Source organism: Sycon ciliatum, chromosome 12 (assembly GCF_964019385.1).
Source record: "Sycon ciliatum chromosome 12, ocSycCili1.1, whole genome shotgun sequence".
Taxonomy (NCBI): domain Eukaryota; kingdom Metazoa; phylum Porifera; class Calcarea; order Leucosolenida; family Sycettidae; genus Sycon; species Sycon ciliatum.
This window is the reverse complement of record NC_088654.1, coordinates 6,973,082-6,994,742: the sequence shown is the minus strand read 5'-3', so window position 1 is coordinate 6,994,742 and position 21,661 is coordinate 6,973,082. Positions and strand designations below refer to the sequence as shown.

The window sequence follows — 21,661 nt, the reverse complement described above, 5'->3', positions numbered from 1 at the left end:
CTTCAATGAAGATTGAAGTGCGCACCCTCAATGAAGATTGAGGGTGCGCGTTATACAAAGGTGCGCACTATACTCCGGAAAATAGGGTACCAATACACAAAAGATGTAAATCGTACATTTTGGTATAGATATCGCAATCAGTGAATGACGTCCCAATAAGCTAATATTGACAAATCATGGACAGCGAATATCCAACTCTACATTTATGTTTTAACCCTTTGAGGGCAAAGGACGATTATATCCGATTTTTACGGTATGGCTGGATTCCTAGAGATGAGTATATCCGTTTTTGAGAAAATTGCGATATCGATATATTTTTAGGTGCTTGAAGTCGCTCATATGTTACTCCGACAAGTACGATCTGATTCTTCGTCAAGGTGAGACTTGTCGCAGTCGATCCGCGTTGGTCCCGTTGAGAACCGGCCACATTTGAGTATACTCAGAGAATGCGCCGATCGAGAAGTTATTTGGAATTTCAAACTAACTTGTTACTTCCTGCGCGTCATTAAAATTGTCGCTTCGCACATCGCAATATTTGAGACTCGGCTCGTCTTAGTCAGACTGTCGGAATCGCTGTTTTTTTTTGTGTTCGAACACTGGTGCGACCCTTCCTGCGCAATGTCTACTTGTCACTGAAGCCGTGGTGGTCTCGGACGTTGTCGGAGCTCTCTTCCGCACCAAGCAAATTCATCACGCTCCGCACTATTCCGCCCCAGAGCGCATTTCGTTTTCTGGAGTTCGTGCCGTCCCACATCGTTTGCGGGGGCATTTATCAAGACTGCAAGCTCGGGTATAAGAATCCTGGTATCTCTCCTGAATACGAAATGCTGAAGTTGACGATGGCAAGAACAAAGCGGTCTCAAATTCCTAAAAATGTGCTACTTGTGGCGCATGTTGCTGCGAAGGTAGCAGGTCTGAAAACACCAACAAAATCAGCGAAGCGCTTGCCAAGGAAAGAAGGTGCGAAACTGCTTACCCTATCCCGTTGGAAGGTCGCTACAGTGTACTTGAAAAATGCTTGCTTGCCTTCTTCGCCGGCCACCTGGAGGCATGGATCGCTTGAAAACGAAGTTTCTTGACCTGAATTGGACCGCGCGTCTTGTTTCAAATCTTTATTCTCCCGATAGCCAGTGGCCAATATGAGATAATAGTGTAAGAAAGAAGAAAGAGTGAGGAAGAATTGGGTGGGCAGGGCCTAGGGGTTAATGACTACATACGTGTACGGGCAGGGGTGGTCGCCACACGAGCATACAGAGTTGTGTACTTAAGTTACGGGCAGGGGTGGTCGCTACACGAGCATACAGAGTTGTGCTACAGCAGGGATATCTCGGATTTGAAGGGAGTACGAGAAGGGATTTCGCGAAGATGGATGGGCAAGCAATAAAAGTAATGAAGGGCCTTGTACAGGGGAGAATGGAGACAGCGGTCAGTCTGCGGAGTTGGGAAGTGTCAAGTATGAGAGCGACGTAAATTATACGAAGGTTGCACGTTGCTAGCAGTATGCAGCGAGAGTATATGTGGTGGGGCATAATTGTTGCGCAGAGAATGCGCAAAGAGTATATGTTTAACTTTAAAGCATGAAAATATTACTCATAAAAAGGACACACTTCAGGCTCATTACAAACATCTTGAAAGTCTTTGTGTCATTATTGCAATTTTCGCTGTTTACTTTAGCTATCTTCTTTCTTTCTTTCTTTCTTTTTGCGCTGTTTTACCACCTTCTTACTGTATTTAATCCACTGTTCCTGTTCCTTTTCCCTTGCCTGTATTTCACCTGATGAGAAGGCTTGAAAGTATACTTGTGAAGACAAAAACTTTCAAGATGTTTGTAATAAGCCTGAAGTGTGTCCTTTTTATGAGTATTATCGCATTTTTGTCTCAGAGGAAACTGTTTACCTACATGAAAATAATGTTGGCCATTTGATGCGATGCAAAAGGTGGGAGTGTTCTAAGTGTGTGTAAAGGGGAAGGTGGAGACATACTCTGGCGACTTTCCGCTGGAGTCGTTCTAGCCTGTAAAGGGAAGCGTGTGACAACGGTGTGAGAGCATTGCTCGCATATGAGAATATAGGTAGTATGTATGTCTGATAGATGTGAGATAAAGAATCACTGGTGAGTGTAGACCTTAGTCTAAAAAGAATATTGAAAGACTTGAGTGATTTTTTGACTATGTATTCAACGTGCTCCGTCCAACGGAGGTCATGCTGAAAGATTATTCCGAGGTGTTTGTGTTTTTGTGCTACGGTAAGCGGACTATACCTGAGGGTGATCTGGGGTAGCTGTTCAGGGAGGCGGTTATTGTGGTAGAACAGGAGGATGACTGTTTTCTTTGTGTTAACCAGCAGGTGGCATCTTTGAAGCCAGTCTCCAGCTGCTGTGACACTCTGTTGTAGGTTTCGGATGCAGTCTTGAAGAGTTCTCGCTATGGAAATCAGAGCGGTGTCATCTGCAAATTGGCTACAGGTGGTGCCGGGATTCTCACATGCGTGTGAAAGGTCTATGGTGTAGACGAGGAATAGAAGCGGCCAAAGAACAGATCCCTGAGGAACGCCGGCAGGGATCTCGAGGAAAGGCGATAGGTCGCCATCCACCTGGACCCTTTGCCCACGCCCCAACAGGTACCGTCGGAACCACTCCAGGGCGTTCCCCTGGACACCATAGTGGGAGAGTTTTGCTAGAAGGCCTGAATGCCACACACGATCGAAGGCCTTGCTTAGATCAAAAAAGCAGGCATTAACGTGTTTCACGTCGTCTCTCGCAGTGGAGAGGGTATGGACGAGACGGGCGAGCTGCTGCTCAGTGCCGTCTTTCTCACGGAATCCGGACTGTTGGTTGGGCAGGTGGGGTGTGATGTGCTTGTAGAGGAGTTGATGTGCAATTTTTTCTTGGATTTTTGATGCAGTGCTGAAGAGAGAAATGGGTCTATAGTTTGTTGGTTGGGTTGGGTCGTTCAGCGTATTGTTGAATACTGAAGGGTCTGCCTCAAACTCTGATGAAGACGTCGACCTTAGCTGCAAGGGCAGCGAAGCCCGGGGCCACAAACTAAAGCTTGGTCTGTCGACAATGCTCTGCCTCAATTTCTAGCTGATTTCTTTGCCCTTCGAGTGGAAAAAATAAATTCGAAAAATCGCTCTGGGAAGCGACAATTTTAATGACGCGGAGGAAGTACTTTGTTGAGAGTGCCGATGGCAAGTAACCTGTCAAGTGTCTCCTTGTCTGAAGCCCTCGGCATTATCTTTATGAGCAGCGATAGTGAGGATGAACAGTGTGATCCTCTTAACTTTTCTGAGAGTGACAGCGAGGTCGATGTTGGCTAAATTCGTGTCGATACCGCTGACGCATTTGAAATTGTAATGACAAGTTTGCAGATACTGATACTCAAGGTGTTGTTGACCACACTGGTGGTAATGACGACCATTCTGACCTCGAAATTGGGTATAAGATGTTAGATTTTTTGGTTTTTGTTGCCCACTGATGTCAATGTCTCTTTAGAATCAAACTTTAGGACACTATATCAATTTTTGAAAATCAGCCCCATTTTTGGAGAAAATCGCAACATACACCTATTTTGAATTGACCAGTCTGACCTCTATAATGAATGTATGACGTAGAAACTTTGGTTTTTGTTGCCTACTGACGTCTATGTCTGTTTAGAACCAAATTTTATGACACTAGATCAATTTTTGCAAATACCGATTTTTCGCCTGAAAATGGTAGGAATCCTGGTGGTTTGGGGTAGTCCTCAAAGGGTTAAAAAGCAGTTTGTACACTGTCCTACTATAGTTGAGCTGTGCCTAAATAAATGGGAAAATATTTAAAATTATTATTCTATAGTGCACTACACTGCACTGCACTGCACTGCACCGCACCGCACCGCACCGCACCCCACCGCACCGCACCGCACCGCACCGCACCGCACCACACCACACTACACTACAATACACTACACTACACTATAATATGGTGCAAACTGAAATTTAATTCTGTCTCGAGTGTGCTTTTCAGCGTTTGTGCTCACAGAAGTGGCGAAACAATGAAATTTCTAAGTAGAAGGAAAAGATGTATAAGCAAGACCCCGCCCCCCCCCCCCCACACACACACACTTACTGTGCACAGCAAAAGGCGCATAGAAAATATACCTAAGTGTTAGGGACTTGCGGATCTATTATTGCTGCCTCTCACAAGCTTTCTTTGGCAGTTTGCAGCACACCGTTACGCTATCCACGTGGGGATGACTTTTCGTAATGTGGCTAACAGCGACAATGAACTTTTAACTCTTTGCTGCCCACGCATACTGTATAGCAGGAAATTTTCGGACGGAAATTATTTTCGGACGATTTCGTACACGCCCTCTTTTGTACTAAAATGAATTCCGTACTAAAATGTGTTCCTGTGAAGTTATGTACACTATACATCGGTACCGCATGCGAACACGTGCATTTAGCGTGCAGCAGTGTACGAAAGTAAAATCCGTCCGAAAGGTCGAAATTCGGCTTTGTCCGAGCATATTTCCGACCGAAAATGTCCTGCTATACAGTACTTGAACTGACATACGTCTATCAGTTCGACAGAGCATTGAAAAAGCGACATGTCGATCAAATTGAGTTAGCATCCCCCCACCTCACAACAGAGCAACCGAGTTTTGCATTAAGCTGGGAGTGCCGATTCGAGCAACTGGTATAATGGCTCGCAGCTGAGCCAGCAAATGACTCCGCTTGGAGCAGGCGAATGACTCCGCATGGAGCCGGCAAATGACTCCGCATGGAGCCGGCAAATGACTCCGCATGGAGCCGGCAAATGACTCCGCATGGAGCAGGCGAATGACTCCGCATGGAGCCGGCAAATGACTCCGCATGGAGCCGGCGAATGACTCCGCATGGAGCCGGCGAATGACTCTGCATGGAGCCGGCAATTGACTCCGCATGGAGCCGGCGAATGACTCCGCATGGAGCCGCCGATTTACTCCGCATGGAGCTGCCAATTACTCCGCATGGAGCCGCCGAATGACTCCGCATGGAGCCGCCAATGCCTCCGCATGGAGCCGCCAATGACTCTGAATAGAGCCGCCAAATGCTAGATATATAGAGATGCATAACCAGTTGAGAGCATATATTCTCATGGACTATACAGATACCGTCATGTGTGCGCCAGAAACATGAGTTGAGCTAGTGGGTGGGAGGGTGGGAAGGAAATTGTTTCGGGAACACCTGTTCCGCAAGTTGCACGCTCGAAAGTCCAAACAGCAATGACATGAAAGAGACATTGTACAGGATATTGAAGGGCGCGTGCCCACGTGACTCGCGCATGCGTGCAGGTTGGGCCAGCTCGCTGGGCTGGCTGCTAACTCGCGTTAGCATGCTAACTCGCGTTAGCATGCTAACGCTCATTTAGCATCCCCCACCTCACAACAGAGCAACCGAGTTTTGCATTAAGCTGGGAGTGCCGATTCGAGCAACTGGTATAATGGCTCGCAGCTGAGCCAGCAAATGACTCCGCTTGGAGCAGGCGAATGACTCCGCATGGAGCCGGCAAATGACTCCGCATGGAGCCGGCAAATGACTCCGCATGGAGCCGGCAAATGACTCCGCATGGAGCAGGCGAATGACTCCGCATGGAGCCGGCAAATGACTCCGCATGGAGCCGGCGAATGACTCCGCATGGAGCCGGCGAATGACTCCGCATGGAGCCGGCAATTGACTCCGCATGGAGCCAGCGAATGACTCCGCATGGAGCCGCCGAATTACTCCGCATGGAGCTGCCAATTACTCCGCATGGAGCCGCCGAATGACTCCGCATGGAGCCGCCAATGCCTCCGCATGGAGCCGCCAATGACTCTGAATAGAGCCGCCAAATGCTAGATATATAGAGATGCATAACCAGTTGAGAGCATATATTCCATAAATCGGCACTCCCAGAGCGGATCACAAAGTGCAGCTACCTGTGATATTTGTAAGCAGTGCAAGCTCGGTAACGATTGACTAACAGGAACTCGATATCATGGGCTGAGGCCATTGCCACAGCCACCCATGCTTTGGCTGCTGGTGGCCTCTGAATGTTACTCGGGCAGACATGGCTTTCCACCTTCCCGCCTCTCTGAATATCGAGTCCGGCAGCTGATTCGAAACGAGTGGCCGGTGTATGACGCCAGGCCATAGCCACAACTGATGAGCAAGATTTTCGCAGTTTCTGCAAAGCCGATCGATTGGCATCTGCTGCTGGTGCCGCTAGCTTTTCCAGGTGCTGCCACAATTGCAAACCACTATTTGCGATTGGCTGGTCTGCTTGATTGACTGTCCATTGCCCTATCCCCGGTTGCAATTGTTTGCGCACCAGCCAAGTGCACCACTTGCATCAGTGAATAGCAGCAAGTTGGGGGACGGCTTCCACTTAGGGTGTAGGAAGAAGGACCGGCCGTTCTACTATTCCAGGAGCTAAGGCCATCAGCGAAGGTATTTGAGGCACTCTTCGGAGAGCTTGATCAGGTAATACGGCTGCCGGTACCAGTTGGCAAGTGACCACAATCTGCAATGTGCGTCCTGGGACTATCACTCTTGTAGCAAACGAGAGCTTTCCCAAAAGATACTCGAGTTGACATTGGGTAGTTGAAGCTGTGTTGAGAGTGGCCCGTAGGAGGTCGTGAAGCTTGGCAAGTTCGTCCATCGGCAGACTGATGTGAGCGCGCGGGTGTCCAGGATGACGCCGATAAACGTCAGGACGTGGGCTGGACCCTCCACTTTTGCTGATGCCAGAGAAACACCGAGGTATGTAAACGCACGGCGCCGAGTAGCGAGTTGCTGGCGAGCTAACACAGGTCCAGAGCATACATCGAGGAAGCACTTTTGCTGACGCCAGAGACACACCGAGGTATGTAAACGCACGGCGCCGAGTAGCGAGTTGCTGGCGAGCTAACACAAGTCCAGAGCATGCATGGAGACAGAAACGTTAGTCGAGGTATTTCCCGTAAGGGGAAGATGCCAATAACGTCAGGAATTGAGCTGGACCCTCCACTTTTGCTGGGGCCAGAGAAACACCGAGGTATGTAAACGCTCGGAGCAGAATAGCGAGTTGCTGGCGAGGTAACACAAGTCCAGAGCATGCATTGAGGAAGTAACATTAATTGAGGTATTCCCCGTAATGCAACAGGCGTGGGAGTGCGAACTGCCCGCACACAATCCATTCACTGGCGGATGCGACAGAGTTCCATATAGCTGGCCTGGAGCGTAGTACAGTCTGAAGGGCAGGACGCTCTCATAACAGTATTGATCCTGCCAGCGGTTCAACAAGGGCCACTCCTCCGGGCAGACGGGAATTCGGCAGAATGCACTTTTAACATTGAGCTTAGCAAGATACAGCGGGGCGAGCAATTGTCTAATCATGTTTGCAGCATTGTCATCTTGACATTGTGGAGAGACACGGTCTGCTGGAATGTAATCGTTGACACTTCGACCCTCCAGGCTTTACAAAGGGTGTGTCGTGTGTAACTTCCCGTTCGTCTAGGAACCGCATCTACGCCGGAACAGCACAGAGGCGAGAAAGGGGGTGAAGAACACGGGCCAGCTGTTTCAAGCCTGCTGCAAGAAACGGATCGGCCAGCTGTTTCAAGCCTGCTGCAAGAAACGGATCGTTGCGCAGAAATATAATCTGGGTTAGCATGTGACCGTGTTAAATTCAATGGATCCCAGTTAGTTGAGTGGTTGCCGATGAAACCTACCACAACCCCACAATTACGACCATGTGCAACATACCTCCGGAGCATAGGATCAGGATGTGAGTCCAGTAATTTTGAGAAGTGAGAAACTGAGTGCTTACACAGTTACTGATGAGGCCTTACACTTTGCCCTGGGATGCTCCTGTCGGCACTGGAGGTAGCACTGCCTGAGCTGACGCGTGCAAGCGCCGTACTCGTAGTAGCGGCATACGGTTGCGGTACGTGATGCGGATCTGTACTGGTGAGTAGGACGAAATGCGCACGGAAATGCTGGCGAGTGCACTGAGCTGCACTGCTGGCAGGCGGGTCGTGCTGTTCCAGTACACCGCGAGGCGCAGTTGCCACAAGTTGATATTGATAACCTGGCTTTGGAGATTTATTTTATTTTCCATTGCTATCAGGTTCGGCTTAATTCCCTCTGTGCTGCGCTGATGAGTCCACAAAGGACGAAACAGTTGTCCGCAGATTGAGTATTGATAACGTCCAGTTTCTAGGTGGCAAAAGCTGGCGATTGGCCGCGACGATCGTGGCCAAATACGTCCACAGGCGCTCGTGAAACGCGGTGAGGAACAGTGGAACACAGACCATTCATGAACACTGTCCAGGTCTCAACTCAAGTGCTACCGTCATGCAGCCTACGAAGCGCAGTTCTGGGTTCGGATTCAAATAAATGCTAGTGCGCCAGAAGAGCAACATATGAGGGGCTACGGAGTTGGAACGTCGCCGGAGCTGGACTGACTGCAACTGTATCGGGCAGCAGGAAATCGAAGTCCACGAACTCGCCTCTCTGGACGCGATCGAGAAGGGCCCGTATAGGACAGTCAGGTTCACCTGCTGTTGGTGCTGCATGCGCATATGGCGGTCGTCACTGCACCGGGCTCCCAGTAGGGTCCGGCCTGCTGGCGGCGAGCGGCGATACGGATCCAAGTAGAGCGAGGAGAAGCTGGGTGGCGTTGGTGACGGCAGTGGACAACTCCCGTTGTTACTTCCAACAGAAAATCAAAGTCCACGAACTCGCCTCTCTGGATACGAATTACGATCGTCAGGCTCGCGCCTGCTGTTGCAGTGGTGGTGCTGCGTGGCGGCCGTCGCTGCGTTCGCAGTAGGCGGGCGGCGGAGCCAGGTAGAGCGAGGCGATCCGGAGAGGCTGGACGCCGGTTGGTGACGACGACATTGCTTCAAGGCACAAACAAGGGTCGCTGAGATCGCGTGGAGGTACTTCATTTCAGGAAACCTGATGATGGCGCAAGCTAAAAAAACCACAGTCGACGTTCCACTGTAGACGACGACATTGTTTCAGGCACCAACAGGCACCAACAGGCGTCAATGAAGTCTGAATTGAAACGCAGAGATACGAGAATGCAAGCTTGAAAGTCTAACGAAAGGAAATTGTTTCGGGAACACCTGTTCCGCAAGTTGCACGCTCGAAAGTCCAAACAGCAATGACATGAAAGAGACATTGTACAGGATATTGAAGGGCGCGTGCCCACGTGACTCGCGCATGCGTGCAGGTTGGGCCAGCTCGCTGGGCTGGCTGCTAACTCGCGTTAGCATGCTAACGCTCATTTCGCTAGATTCCTTGGGATACATTGCTTCCAGAATACACGGTAATACATGTCAAACAAGTAACGTAGTTGCGTGATGTCTGCGGCCTTCATCCTATTCATAGCTATATTAAAATTATTATCTCCACGTAGATTATTTAGAAATATATAGGTTTACATTTGACAATATGCTTCGTGTTGGAGCTATGAGTAATTTTCTTCCTGCTGGTCTGGGTATGCCGAAAACCTATACATTTTAATGGGCAGCAAAGGGTTTTAAAAACAACTTCAAGAAGTCAAAGAACACACAATGTGTCACAGAATAATAGAATAATTGAATACAGAGAAATTTGAACTCACTTGAAATCTTGGGACCTGGCAGTTCACCTGCTCTCAAAGCTGAATGAAGAAAAAACACACATTAAAAACACATTTGCAGATATTTTGCAGATATTTGTAGATATTTGCACTAGCCTGGTTGAAAGCACACTGTGAAATTCTGGCTTTGCATGACGTAGAATCAGCTAATAGTTATCGCTATGGACGTTCGTAAACATGTTTGGGGGCGGGGGAATTCTTGTTTCCTTGCCGACATGACTATTATTGTGCATAATATTCTGAAGTTGCATGCGCTTGACTTACAGCAGGGAGGCCTAGCATAAAAAGGACGACCACTACACTGGCAAGTCTTAAGCCTCAGGACCGCCCCGATTTATGCATGTCGACATACTGTAAGACATGTATATATAACGAGGAAGCAAATCTAACGTTTTAACGGATGACATTTCTTCGTTATAATAAGATCCGTTGAGGCCGTACTGCTTCATATATGCTGTGTGTGGATATGGCAGAATACTGCAAGATCGTTAACATATCTTCTCGTTAACCTATGAATTTTGGACAATCGTTAAATTTGCGACTCGTTATAATAACATGTCTTACAGTATGGCGTAGCTGGACTGCACCGGGTTGGAGGTCAGCAGGTCATAATGGCCATGATTGCGATTAGGCAAAGCCCGATTTTTGCCAGTGAAGCTTCGATATTTTGCCGCAAAAAATTCGGGCTCATTGTCGAGATTTTGCTTTCATATTGCCAGGCCACTCGATATTTTGCTCCCTTTTTGCTCCAAATTTGTGTCACGTGTGGGAAAACTGACCGAAAGTGGGTCAAGTGTTAGCAAAAATGAAAAAAAAGTGAGTCACGTGTTGGTAAAACTGTGCGAAAATGAGTCACGTGCGACGTATAAGTGTAAAATCTCCCAATTTCCAGCGAACACACCGATATTTAGCTACGTTTTGCCAGCAAATTCCCTTTCAAATTTCTTCGATATTTTGCTAGCAGAATTGCTGGCAAGAGCGGGCTATTCCAAATTGCGATTGCCAGCTGCATAGAGCAGGGATCATGTAGAACTTCTAAATCTGGCGTCTAAACACATCGTTCCGACTCCTGATGTCTCGTGCCGTTGTCCTAGATGCTAGAACTCCCTTTTATGCTGTGATTGCAGGCCTTTGCAAGCTCTTGCAGTGCATACGGCGTGCTTCTCTTTGGACCACAGGCATGTGTTCTCTGCTACCCCTGATTGAAAAGTGTCCGAGGGTCTGCCCAAAATCCTCAAAGTTACAGCTAGATGAAGAGTGTTTCATGTGACATGCTCCACCACATAGCACACAGCATACAGTATACATGGCATGCGAACATATCACCGGCACTGCATGAGTTAAATGAATGAATGGTGAGATTTCGTTCCAGCGACTACGACGAGCAGACTCACGTATGCATGCTCTCTTGAACATCCATGTCCCATTGGCACACACCGAGAATGGCATACCAACCAATCTAAAGCCACTGTTGCAATTGAAGCGGGCTATCCGAGAAGTGACAGTTGCCTGCCCATTTGATATTGTTGGTTGTCCACACCAAGCTTCTGCAATGCACCAGATAAGACAAGAGAAAATGACAAGTCGGAATGTTAGAACAATCGAGTCCTGTTCTTGGCCGCTAATGACTCTATGCTCCACTGAGGAGACATGTGGTTGTTTTGGAGCACAACCAACTAAGCTCGACATGCCAACCAAACCCAGTCCCCACTCACACAAGGAACACCGGAGCATAGACGATGCAAAGCATACCGTTTAAGTTGAAAAACGGAAAGAGAGTGAAACGCTAAGAACTAGCAGAGTTGAGTAGAAAGAGCACGCAGAGAGAGGTGAGAAAGGTGTGAAACTCCATTGGCATACCAAGGCCTACACAGCAAGCTGCCTGGAGATTAGGAACTACACTCCCTCGCACTGGCTTGGCTTTAGCCCTCCTTCTGGTTAGCGTCAAAGCTACTGGCACTCGTGCAACGCTCGCTGTGCTTTTCACAGTTAGGAGATTCTGAATTTGATACTGTGAGCCAGTTTAGAAAGATGCATTGTTCCTCACAGTACTTGCGATTGGTTGCGTCCGTGGTTCTGAGCTCCTCTGAGGACAGTCGGGAGACCCTAATAAAGTCAAAAAACTGCTAGCTCTGTCCAGATTACATCCAGTGATATGCACATGCGTGTATGAGGGAGGGGGGGGGGGGGCTAAGAGCTTTGGAATGCACCAAAAATCGTTATACTGGCACAAAAGCAGCAAACCTATGCATGCACTTGCTTAACCCATTGAACACTCATGACGTCTGTAGACGTCATTGAAATGCCCCCCCCCCCCCTCCATGCGCAGATGATGTCTATAGACGTCATGTGGTATTATAGTGATTTCTGGCACTATCTGGTGTGTAGAAGCACAGTTAGGGGCCGTTTACATGAGAAAAATAAGCCCGGGCTTATTCAACCCTAGGCTTACGATAAGCCCGCCTTGATCTGTCACCCAGTCATTTTAGAGCGCGCGTTTACATGGTCAGGCGGGCTTATTCAGCTCGCCCCGAGCTGAACTAGCCCTACCCTTGACCCCCGAGCTTATCCAACCCCCAGGGCTTATTTTGTCATGTAAATGGTCAAGAAGGGCTTATAAGCGAGTTTTTCCGTATTTTTCGATTTTGCCTTTCGATTTTGCCTCGTGAACCTGAGAGAATGTGGCCGTGGACAGTGCGTCTCTTTTATTTATTTTTTGGTATGTTTTCTTCTGGTTTTTGTCCAGTGGAAGGTCCTAGCCCATCCTTCACCTTCTCGAAAAATAAGTGACAATTGGAAAGGCAGTAGAAACCTGAGACGGCATTTCTTGATCCAAATTTCATCAGACACGAACATTTACCACCGCGTTCATGTGCGATTTGAAAAATAAAATGAGCGCAGAACTCGCAGTCACTCACCTGAACTCAGCCCCGTACAACCGTCATGTAAACGGTTGAAAAATAAGCCCGATGCGAATAAGCCCGGGCTTATTTTCCTCATGTAAACGGCCCCTAAGTTGGACCATGATACTCCCCTCGTGTACGATAGGTCGCTGGTACGAATCCCGCTTGGGAACGCTTGGGTCTTTTTCTTCTCTTTTGAGCCATCTTTCAGCTGTAATTGTTTGCTTTTAGCGTATTTCTCACAATTTGTACAAACGTGCTTCCCCTGTTATGCTGCGCTACTCTTTTGGGGACTGTATCGATTCTGTCACCCAGTAGGGCTGAATTTAAACATCCTTCCTTCCTTCCTTCTTCCACTGCCATGACTGGCTATGTGGCCCCATACGGGGCAAACCAGGAGACGTATTGTCCACCGGGCGGAGAACGCCATACTCAGCGCGCGCGGGCCGCGCGAACAGCGTTACACTTGTGCCTGGCAATATCCTGTAGCCGACGAAAATTTGAACATACAGTTGCGCTCACTGAAATCCGACCCAACGTACAAACCTGGCGCCCTCAACTTCCACGGCCCTTGACGCCCTGGAAGTGGAACGAATGCGGCTGGACGTACACATGTAGACATACAATGATATAAACGGAACTGGTCGAGGGTGCCAGCTTTTCACTTTGGGTCGGATTTCAGTGAGTGCAACTGTACATACAGATTGAGTACAGAACTCTTCCTCTCCTCTCCTCCATGCGCTCTCACAGCCGACTCAATGCTACCCTCAGTAGCCATTACACACACCAACCAAGGAAGGGTTGCAGGTAGATACTGAAATTCCTCCTGACAGCTGTTTCGCCTTCATAAGGCTCATCAGAGAAGGTGATATTGAATAGGATGATATTAGGTGGAGATGGTCAGATTTATACTACAAAACATGGGCGCAAGATTACGGGCAAAGTGTGAGAATGAGAAGTTACAATTCTCCAGCAACACAGTGCCAGGGGTTCCAAGAAAATGGCAGGTGAGTAATCCAATCACAAGCTGGAACCCTTCTTGGAACCCCTGGCACTGTGTTGCTGGAGAGGTGAGCAGCTTGTGATTGGATTACTCACCTGCCATTTTCTTGGAACCCCTGGCACTGTGTTGCTGGAGAATTGTAACTTCTCATTCTCACACTTTGCCCGTAATCTTGCGCCCATGTTTTGTAGTGTAAATCTGACCATCTCCACCTAATATCCTTCTCTGATGAGCCTTATGAAGGCGAAACAGCTGTCAGAAGGAATTTCAGTATCTACCTGCAACCCTTCCTTGGTTGGTGTGTGTAATGGCTACTGAGTCGGCTGTGAGAGCGCATGGAGGAGAGGAGAGGAAGAGTTCTTTACATTTTATTGGCCAAATAGTACCGTTCACTATTTGAAATAAGATTGAGTACATACATATTATATACGTATGCCCACGCACACGCACACACACACACACACACACACACACACACACACACACACACACACACACACACACACACACTACTACTACTACTACTATTGACAGCTGCTAGAATTGGCCACACAGCTCCCAGATGGGAGGTACTGTCAGAGAGTTTAGGGGGGGGGGGAGGAAGGTAATGCAGTGGCGATCCACATTTTGCCGCCTCCGGAACCGTCGGTTGTGGCAAACTTGGCAGTAAAACTTGAATTGCTGGCGTTCAGCCATAGTAGGGCGCTTTGTACGGGTTCCACAACGGTGACGCTTGAGACCCGCAGCCGATTTTAATGGACGCTGACAGGTTGTGCAAGTTACACCCGGAACAACAAGAGGAGCAGAGGCCGGCGGCTGGTCGTCATCGCCCAGCCGACACTTATGCACCGCAAAGCCTCCTCTGCTACTTAGCCATCGGTTGCATGTTTGAAACTGTACTGACCCAGGCTGCTCCGATACCGGGAGCTGACGGATTGCTCAACACTTGTGCCGGGCCATGTCGGAACTACGGCGGAACAGACGGTTGCAGGTTGGGCACTCAATGCTCTTCGGGGCAGGTTCCTTGTCCTCACCTGCTGCTCTCACAACTCCACGCCACTCTCCACGATCGCTTGCCAACTCAAACCAGTTACACATTCCAGCCACGGATAGGTCCGTGTGGATGGTGTCCTTCAAGCAACGACGAGGTCCACAGAATGGCCGAGACTGAGGGAGACAGGCAAACAGCAACTGCTTCGGTACTCTGGTGTCATCAAGACGAGCCAGGTGTCCAAGCCACTCCAATCGTCTCTGCTGCACCATGCGTGACAATGGTGTGGGATCGCCCCACTGTGCTCGCAGTTCCTGTGAGGAGATGCGCTGTTCCTGTTGTCGGCCGCGTGGTACGCCAAGGATGGAGCGAATGTTGGCATGGTGAAACCGGTCCATTCTATCTAAATCTGCCTTCAATGGCGTCCAGCATTCTGAACCATACAGAACCGTTCACAGGACGAAAACGACATACAGGTGGCGCCTGGTAGGGAGGTTCAGGCTCCGGTCATGTAGGATGCGCCGAAGACCACTAAAGGCCCCTGCACCCTTTGCTAGATGGCTCCGAATGTCCGCTTGCGACCGCGAGTCCGGAGTGATGGTGGAACCAAGATAGGGGAATTAGGTGACTGCTTCAACCCTATCACTGCCAATGACCAAATCAGAGCAATCAGCAGGGCAAGCTCCGAAACCTGCGACGAGAAGCTTGGTCTTGGTCATGCTCACTGTGAGACCCAAGCTGGATGCGACCTCACAAAAGGCAGACAGGGATTGATCGGCTGCGTTGCGAGTTGTAGCAAGCAGTACGGCATCATCCGCAAACTCGAAGTCATCAGCATGGCCGGACTCGGAGTGGGGACGACGCTTATTGACACGAGGGAACAGCTGGCCATCAATTGTGAAGCTGAAGTCCACACCAGACTCTATTCCACGCTCCACGAGAAGGGATCGCCAATGCTCAATAACTAAGCCGAGGTGCCATCACGCACCCTTGGCGCAGTCCATTCTTGACAGATAACGGATCCGTGCAACCACCGACAACGCGAACGCAAGCTGACATGTCTGCATGGAATGATTTGATGATGGCCACAGTCGAGGGTGGCACACCCAGCCGCAGCAATGCCTGCCAAAGAGCCTTGGGAGGGACAGAGTCGTACGCTTTGCGGAGATCCACAAATACGCAGAAGAGCTTCGATAGATGTTCGTACGACTTCTCGACAAGTTGACGGACAGAGAAGATGCCGTCCGCACAACCACGGTGCCGCCGAAACCCGCATTGGGATTCAGGCAGCTCCGCCTCAGCAATACCTTGCAATCGGTTTTGCATGATCCGAGCAGCCAACTTGCCGACAACCTCCAGCAATGCAATCCCTCGCCAATTATCGCAGCGAGAGAGGTCGCACTTCTTTGGAATCGGTACCAGCAGTGCATCACGCCAGTCCTGGGGCACGCGACCACCCGACCAGACAGATTGGAGTAGGTCCAGGAGGAGCACACACACACACACACACACACACGCACGCATGCATGCACGCACGCACACATGCACACAAACACATGCACACACACACACACACACACGCTATTGGTTTGGAGAGACTCCCATGATAGGTATCCACTTACCTCTGGAGAATCCAAAAATAAACAATACACTACACTACACTACACGCCCTCATATCTCACCTTGACACAGTGGCAGGAAAGAAGCTGCAGAGGATTCTCGTGTAGTCAGGTCCTCTCCTGCAAGAGATCTGAGATTGATGGACACATCCTGTTCAGATGACCAGATCTTAAATGCATCCACTCCAAACAAAGTGTTCATTTTTTTGGCAAATGAAATACCACACGGTGATAAAGTGGAAGTCTTAACTAGACTCCCTTGGCAAGCTGACTTAGCAGTGGTCCATTGCATGGCAGATGGCAAAGTTGAAGAGGCCCTTCGGGAAACGTAGTACAACACATTATTGCAGGTGGTAGAGACGAGTTTCTTTTTGGAGATGTCAGCTATGGGCATGAAAAGAGGATTGAAAGGAAAATAATCCAAATGACATACTACGCAATAGACCGTAGATGCACGGATAATTGAAAGGAAAATCAGAGGAGGTATCACAAGCGAGGCACACAAATTAATAGAGGTGGCCCGTCATTGTTGATGTGAAGAAATAATTCTACGTCAAAGTGTCCATTCTTGAAGCAATGATAGCAAACAGGCTATGTTAGACATAAACAACTTGTTTTGGAATTACACCATTCAACAGCTTGCAAAGCTGATGAATTGATCACCACTGCTTCTAGCCTAGTCCACACCATGCAGCATCCGTTTGAAGTGACATTTTCTGGCCGATGATTATAATCTTTCCCCTGTTTTTCTCTTGGTCCGTGAGTGAGTTGGACTGTAAAGCTGACTTTGGGGACTATGACCGCTGTGTGGGATGTGAATATTGCCAGATTCGTGAACACACACACACACACACACACACACACACACACACACACACACACACACACACACACACACACACACCTTTTGACGCCCATCGCCGGAGGTGATGATAGCAATGCTACGGCAAAAGCCATAGCAACTTGTGCTGAGATTCCACCATTCAACAGCTTGCAAGGCTGAAGAATTGACCGTCACCCATCCAACAAAGCCTGCCAATGTTCACACATAATATTACATTCTCATGAAATGCTTCCACTACATTTTATTTTTGAAGTTGATTGTTCCAACTAGGAACACACGCTTCTTGCCGAACTTGACACTTGACTGACTCACGACTGCCATCCGGAGCACACCAGGAGCACGTCGCACCTTCCACTCGGCAAACCTGCAAGAAAGCACCACTCCCTGCTCAATACACGGCGTTTCGGAGAATTCACCCCTCATCAGTTGAGCTTGAGTAGGCTGAGGAAGATTGTGCCTGAAAAGCACCACTTATATACTGCTCTCCAGGCCAAACCATCGGTGACAGCGTTGCGAATAGCTATACTGGCTCTCAACGTCTGTTTATCACAACTCCATGAGCGACTCTGACTCACGCTGCTACCTGGAGCTTCACGAGGTGTTTGTCGCGCTGGAAACAAAGCGTCTCTGTAAGTTTGTATCCCTGGTGATGGTTTGGCCTGGAGAGCAGTATATAAGTGGTGCCTTTCAGGCACAATCTTCCTCAGCCTACTCAAGCTCAACTGATGAGGGGTGAATTCCCCGAAACACCATGTATTGACCAGGGAGTGGTGCTTTCTTGCAGGTTTGCCGAGTGGAAGGTGCGACGTGCTCCTCGTGTGCTCCGGATGGCAGTCGTGAGTCAGTCAAGTGTCATGTTCGGCAAGAAGCGTGTGTTCCTAGTTGGAACAATCAACTTCATGACTATTACCGCCGAAGCCGCAACTTCTAAGTTCGTACATTTTATTCGTTATTACAAATTAAAAAAATCCGCACAAATTGAGTGTCAGCATACACACAATGTCATAACAAACATTTCTATAATAATAATTATACCGCTTGCATGTCTTTATGTCTATACATTTCCTCATATAATTTCAACTCAGACAGTGAGCCAATATAGTTATTATGAAGAAAGGAAAAAGACAAAATGTTACGAGTTATGACAAACAAAAATGTCCACCAACGTAACCAGATCTTATACAGTCAGCGAGTGCAACAAAATGGCACAAAACTGACAAGGAGTACTGAGACAATCGGCGACCTGACACCTAGCTCCAACACTTCTCCAAGGCGCAACCCAACAACCTTCCAACTTGGAAGGCTCAGGTTCGGAAAGGTTCAAGAGAGGAAGGAAAGCGCAACGAAGAAGAGCACGAGCTACGCATCACGGCAACAAAGAATGCCGAAAGTTACCGGATGATGACGAAACTAGTAAGACTATTTGACAGATCGGCCTTACTACAACTCGACGACGCAAAGCAACAGACCACCACCCAACTTGGGAGGCTCAAGTTTACGTAATAAACATAGAAGGGGAAGCTAAGCGAAGACGAATTGTGACAAACCCTGTCCCTGTCAGTTTTGTGCCATTTTGTTGCACTCGCTGACTGTATAAGATCTGGTTACGATGGTGGACATTTTTGTTTGTCATAACTCGTAACATTTTGTCCTTTTCCTTTCTTCATATAATTTCCTTCATCTTTCTGTGAGAACCGGACATATAGGCCGGTAAGAAGGCAATCATGCCTGTGCAATTGGTGAAGTAAAATAAAAGTCAACAACAACTATTCAGCCTGGTCTACACCATACAGCTATTTGAAGTGACTTTTTCTGGCCAGTGAATCCCTTTTTTTGGTCTTTTCATTTTTTTCTATTCCCGCACACACATCACACCACATATTCCGGCATGCACTGGCTGTTGGTAACCACCCAGGAGAATGAAAGAAAAGTCAGGAAGAGTCTGAGAAAGAGAAGAAAGACGTGTGTGACCATAATCGTCGGGAATCGAACCCGCAACCTATCGATTGGAAATCGCTTCACATACCACTGCACCATATGGGACACACACACACACACACTTGTACCTGTTGCTCACTGCCAAAACTGGTCATGTGGGTCTCCCCTGGAGAGGGGAGAGACTCAAAAGGAATCTTGGAAAGATGACTCAATTGGCTATTGAACCTCTCAACGGCCGACACCCCTGAAATCCCCAAAACTCTGGGTGGACCTGAAACCGCCACTTATGGGCCCACCACACCTCAGTAAGTGGGTGAGGACAAGGTGCAGAAAAAGGATTGACGGCATCAGGGTATCCGTCCAGGTATCCACCTGCAGTTAACCCTGCCCCCAGTGAAGGTACAACTTGCTACTAGCGTGGGTGGCTAAATCAGAGTGGATCATATACAAGCTTCACTAGCACCATGATAACGCAAGAGTTAATCTAGCCAGAAGTAGTCCATGGTTAGCAGGTATGTATACTTCAAATAGAAAGTATATGAACCCTGAAACCAACAAAGGTGGTAGGTACGACATTACAACTTCAAGCAGCCGAGCCCGTTGGCAACAAACCCACCACTATCCGGCATAAGTGTACCCACCAACCGAACTAGCTGGCACAACACACACACACACTCTCTCTCTCTCTCTCTCACACACACACACACACACACACACGCACACACACACACGCACACACACACACACACACACACACTCACCCCCCCCCCCCCACCCACACACACACACTCACACACACCTACACACACACCCCCCACCCCCCCCCCCCCCCACACACACACCCACACCCACACCCACACCCACACACACCTGGTCAACGAAATGGGCGTCCACAGACACGGAGAAGAGGATCAGGAGTGGGCTGTGACGGTGGAGTGCTACTCGCAACTTGTCTCCAGCCGAGCCGATATTGGCAACTCTCAAGCCAGGTGGTCACACCAAGGCTCGCCAGGTCAGTTGACACCACATCTCGCCACCTATTCCACATACACGCACACACGCACGCACCCATGCATGCACACACGCACGTATGCATGCACACACACACACACACACACACACACACACACACACACACACACACACACACACACACACACAAACTCACACACACACACACACACCTTCCTTCCTTCCTTCTTCCACTGCCATGACTGGCTATGTGGCCCCAAACGGAGCAGACCAGGAGACGTGTTGTCCACCGGGCGGGGAACGCCATACTCAGCGCGGGCCGCGTGAACAGCGTTACACTTGTGCCTCGCAATATCCCGCGCCCGACGAAAACTGCGCGCACAAGTGCCACAGATGAGGGGCTTCGCCACAGGCTCCATGCGGGACTGGACAATAGCGTCGACAGCATCACGGCAGGTGACCCGCCATCCCTGTCGATCTTGGACGATGTCACCAAGGTGCTCCAGAGGAACGCCAACAGCCATCAAGTCGCACTTCGCGGAGTCCTTCCAGCGCTTACGGGGTCCATACGGTGGATGTTTGGAGGGTAACGCCCCGTACAGCAGGTGACGAGGGATCCGATCTGGCATGCGGGACACGTGGCCAAGCCATCGAAGTCGGCGGACTCTGACTTTATCCGCGATCTCCTCCATATCGCCCCACAACCTGCGAACCTGGAGAGAGGAGATGTGCTCCTCGATCTGCCGGCCACGATTTATCTTCAGAATGGAACGCACGCACTGCAGGTGAAAGGACTCCAGGCGACGGACATCACGCTGCCTGACGGTCCAACTCTCAGATCCATAAAGAAGGACCGCCAGGACAGTAAATCCATACACAATGCGCTTGATGGCGATGCTGAAATCACCACTGTCGAAAACCGACTCCCGCAGTGTACAGAACGCACCCGATGCAGCAGCAACTCGCCGAGACACATCAAAGGAGCTCCGGGCGTCTGGCGTAATATGACAACCGAGATACCGAAAGGCCTCAACGTGGTCAACAACACCATCCAAAGGGGTCTGGTCGGCATCCACAATACCAGCCCCAGCCGCCATGAATTTGGTCTTGGACACATTGACACTAAGGCCAAACGCACCAGCTACATCCCTGAACGAGGATAGATACCTCTCAGCACCGGCATGCATAACTGCGAGCAGGGCTGAATCATCCGCAAACTGACACTCCGTCAGCCGAACTCTGCGATACTCTGCCAATCTGGTGTTGAAAAGCCGCTCCCTCCGAAACTGGACGAGTGGGATTCCCAGCTCACCATTATCAGCAATCACGCCACACCATCTCTCGAAGACTGCACACATGTATAGGTTAAACAAAACTGGGGCCATAGTGCAACCCTGCCGCAAGCCATTCTCAACCCGAATCGGTGCAAGCAGGTCTCCACCCACACGAATACTGGCAGTCATGTCGCTATGGAAGGAACTGATGATGGTGATCAGATTCCCTGGGACGCCAAGTCTAGCCAACACACTCCACATAGCACTCCGCGGAACCGAGTCGTACGCTTTCTTCATATCGATAAATACAGCGAAACCTTTCGTGGCATGTTCGTGCAACTTTTCCAGGATCTACCGCACAGCAAACACCATATCCGAACAACCACGGCCCCTGCGGAAACCACACTGCGAGTCAGGCAAGTACCTTTCTCCGAGAACCTGCAGACGATTGGCAATCATGCGAGCAACTAGCTTTCCAGCCACATCC

General features: G+C 49.3%; 1 long non-coding RNA gene across 1 annotated transcript in view; it reads right to left on the bottom strand.

Annotated features, from left to right (window-relative positions):
• Nucleotides 1-11,171, bottom strand: part of LOC135828220 (uncharacterized) — an 11,432-nt gene extending 261 nt beyond the window's left edge. The window contains exons 1-2 of the long non-coding RNA XR_010555593.1: nucleotides 11,025-11,171; nucleotides 9,613-9,651 (exon numbers count right to left, since the gene is read on the bottom strand). This is a non-coding gene — a long non-coding RNA (uncharacterized LOC135828220). The remainder of the gene's footprint in view (nucleotides 1-9,612; nucleotides 9,652-11,024) is intronic.
• Between the last annotated feature and the right edge of the window lie 10,490 nt (nucleotides 11,172-21,661).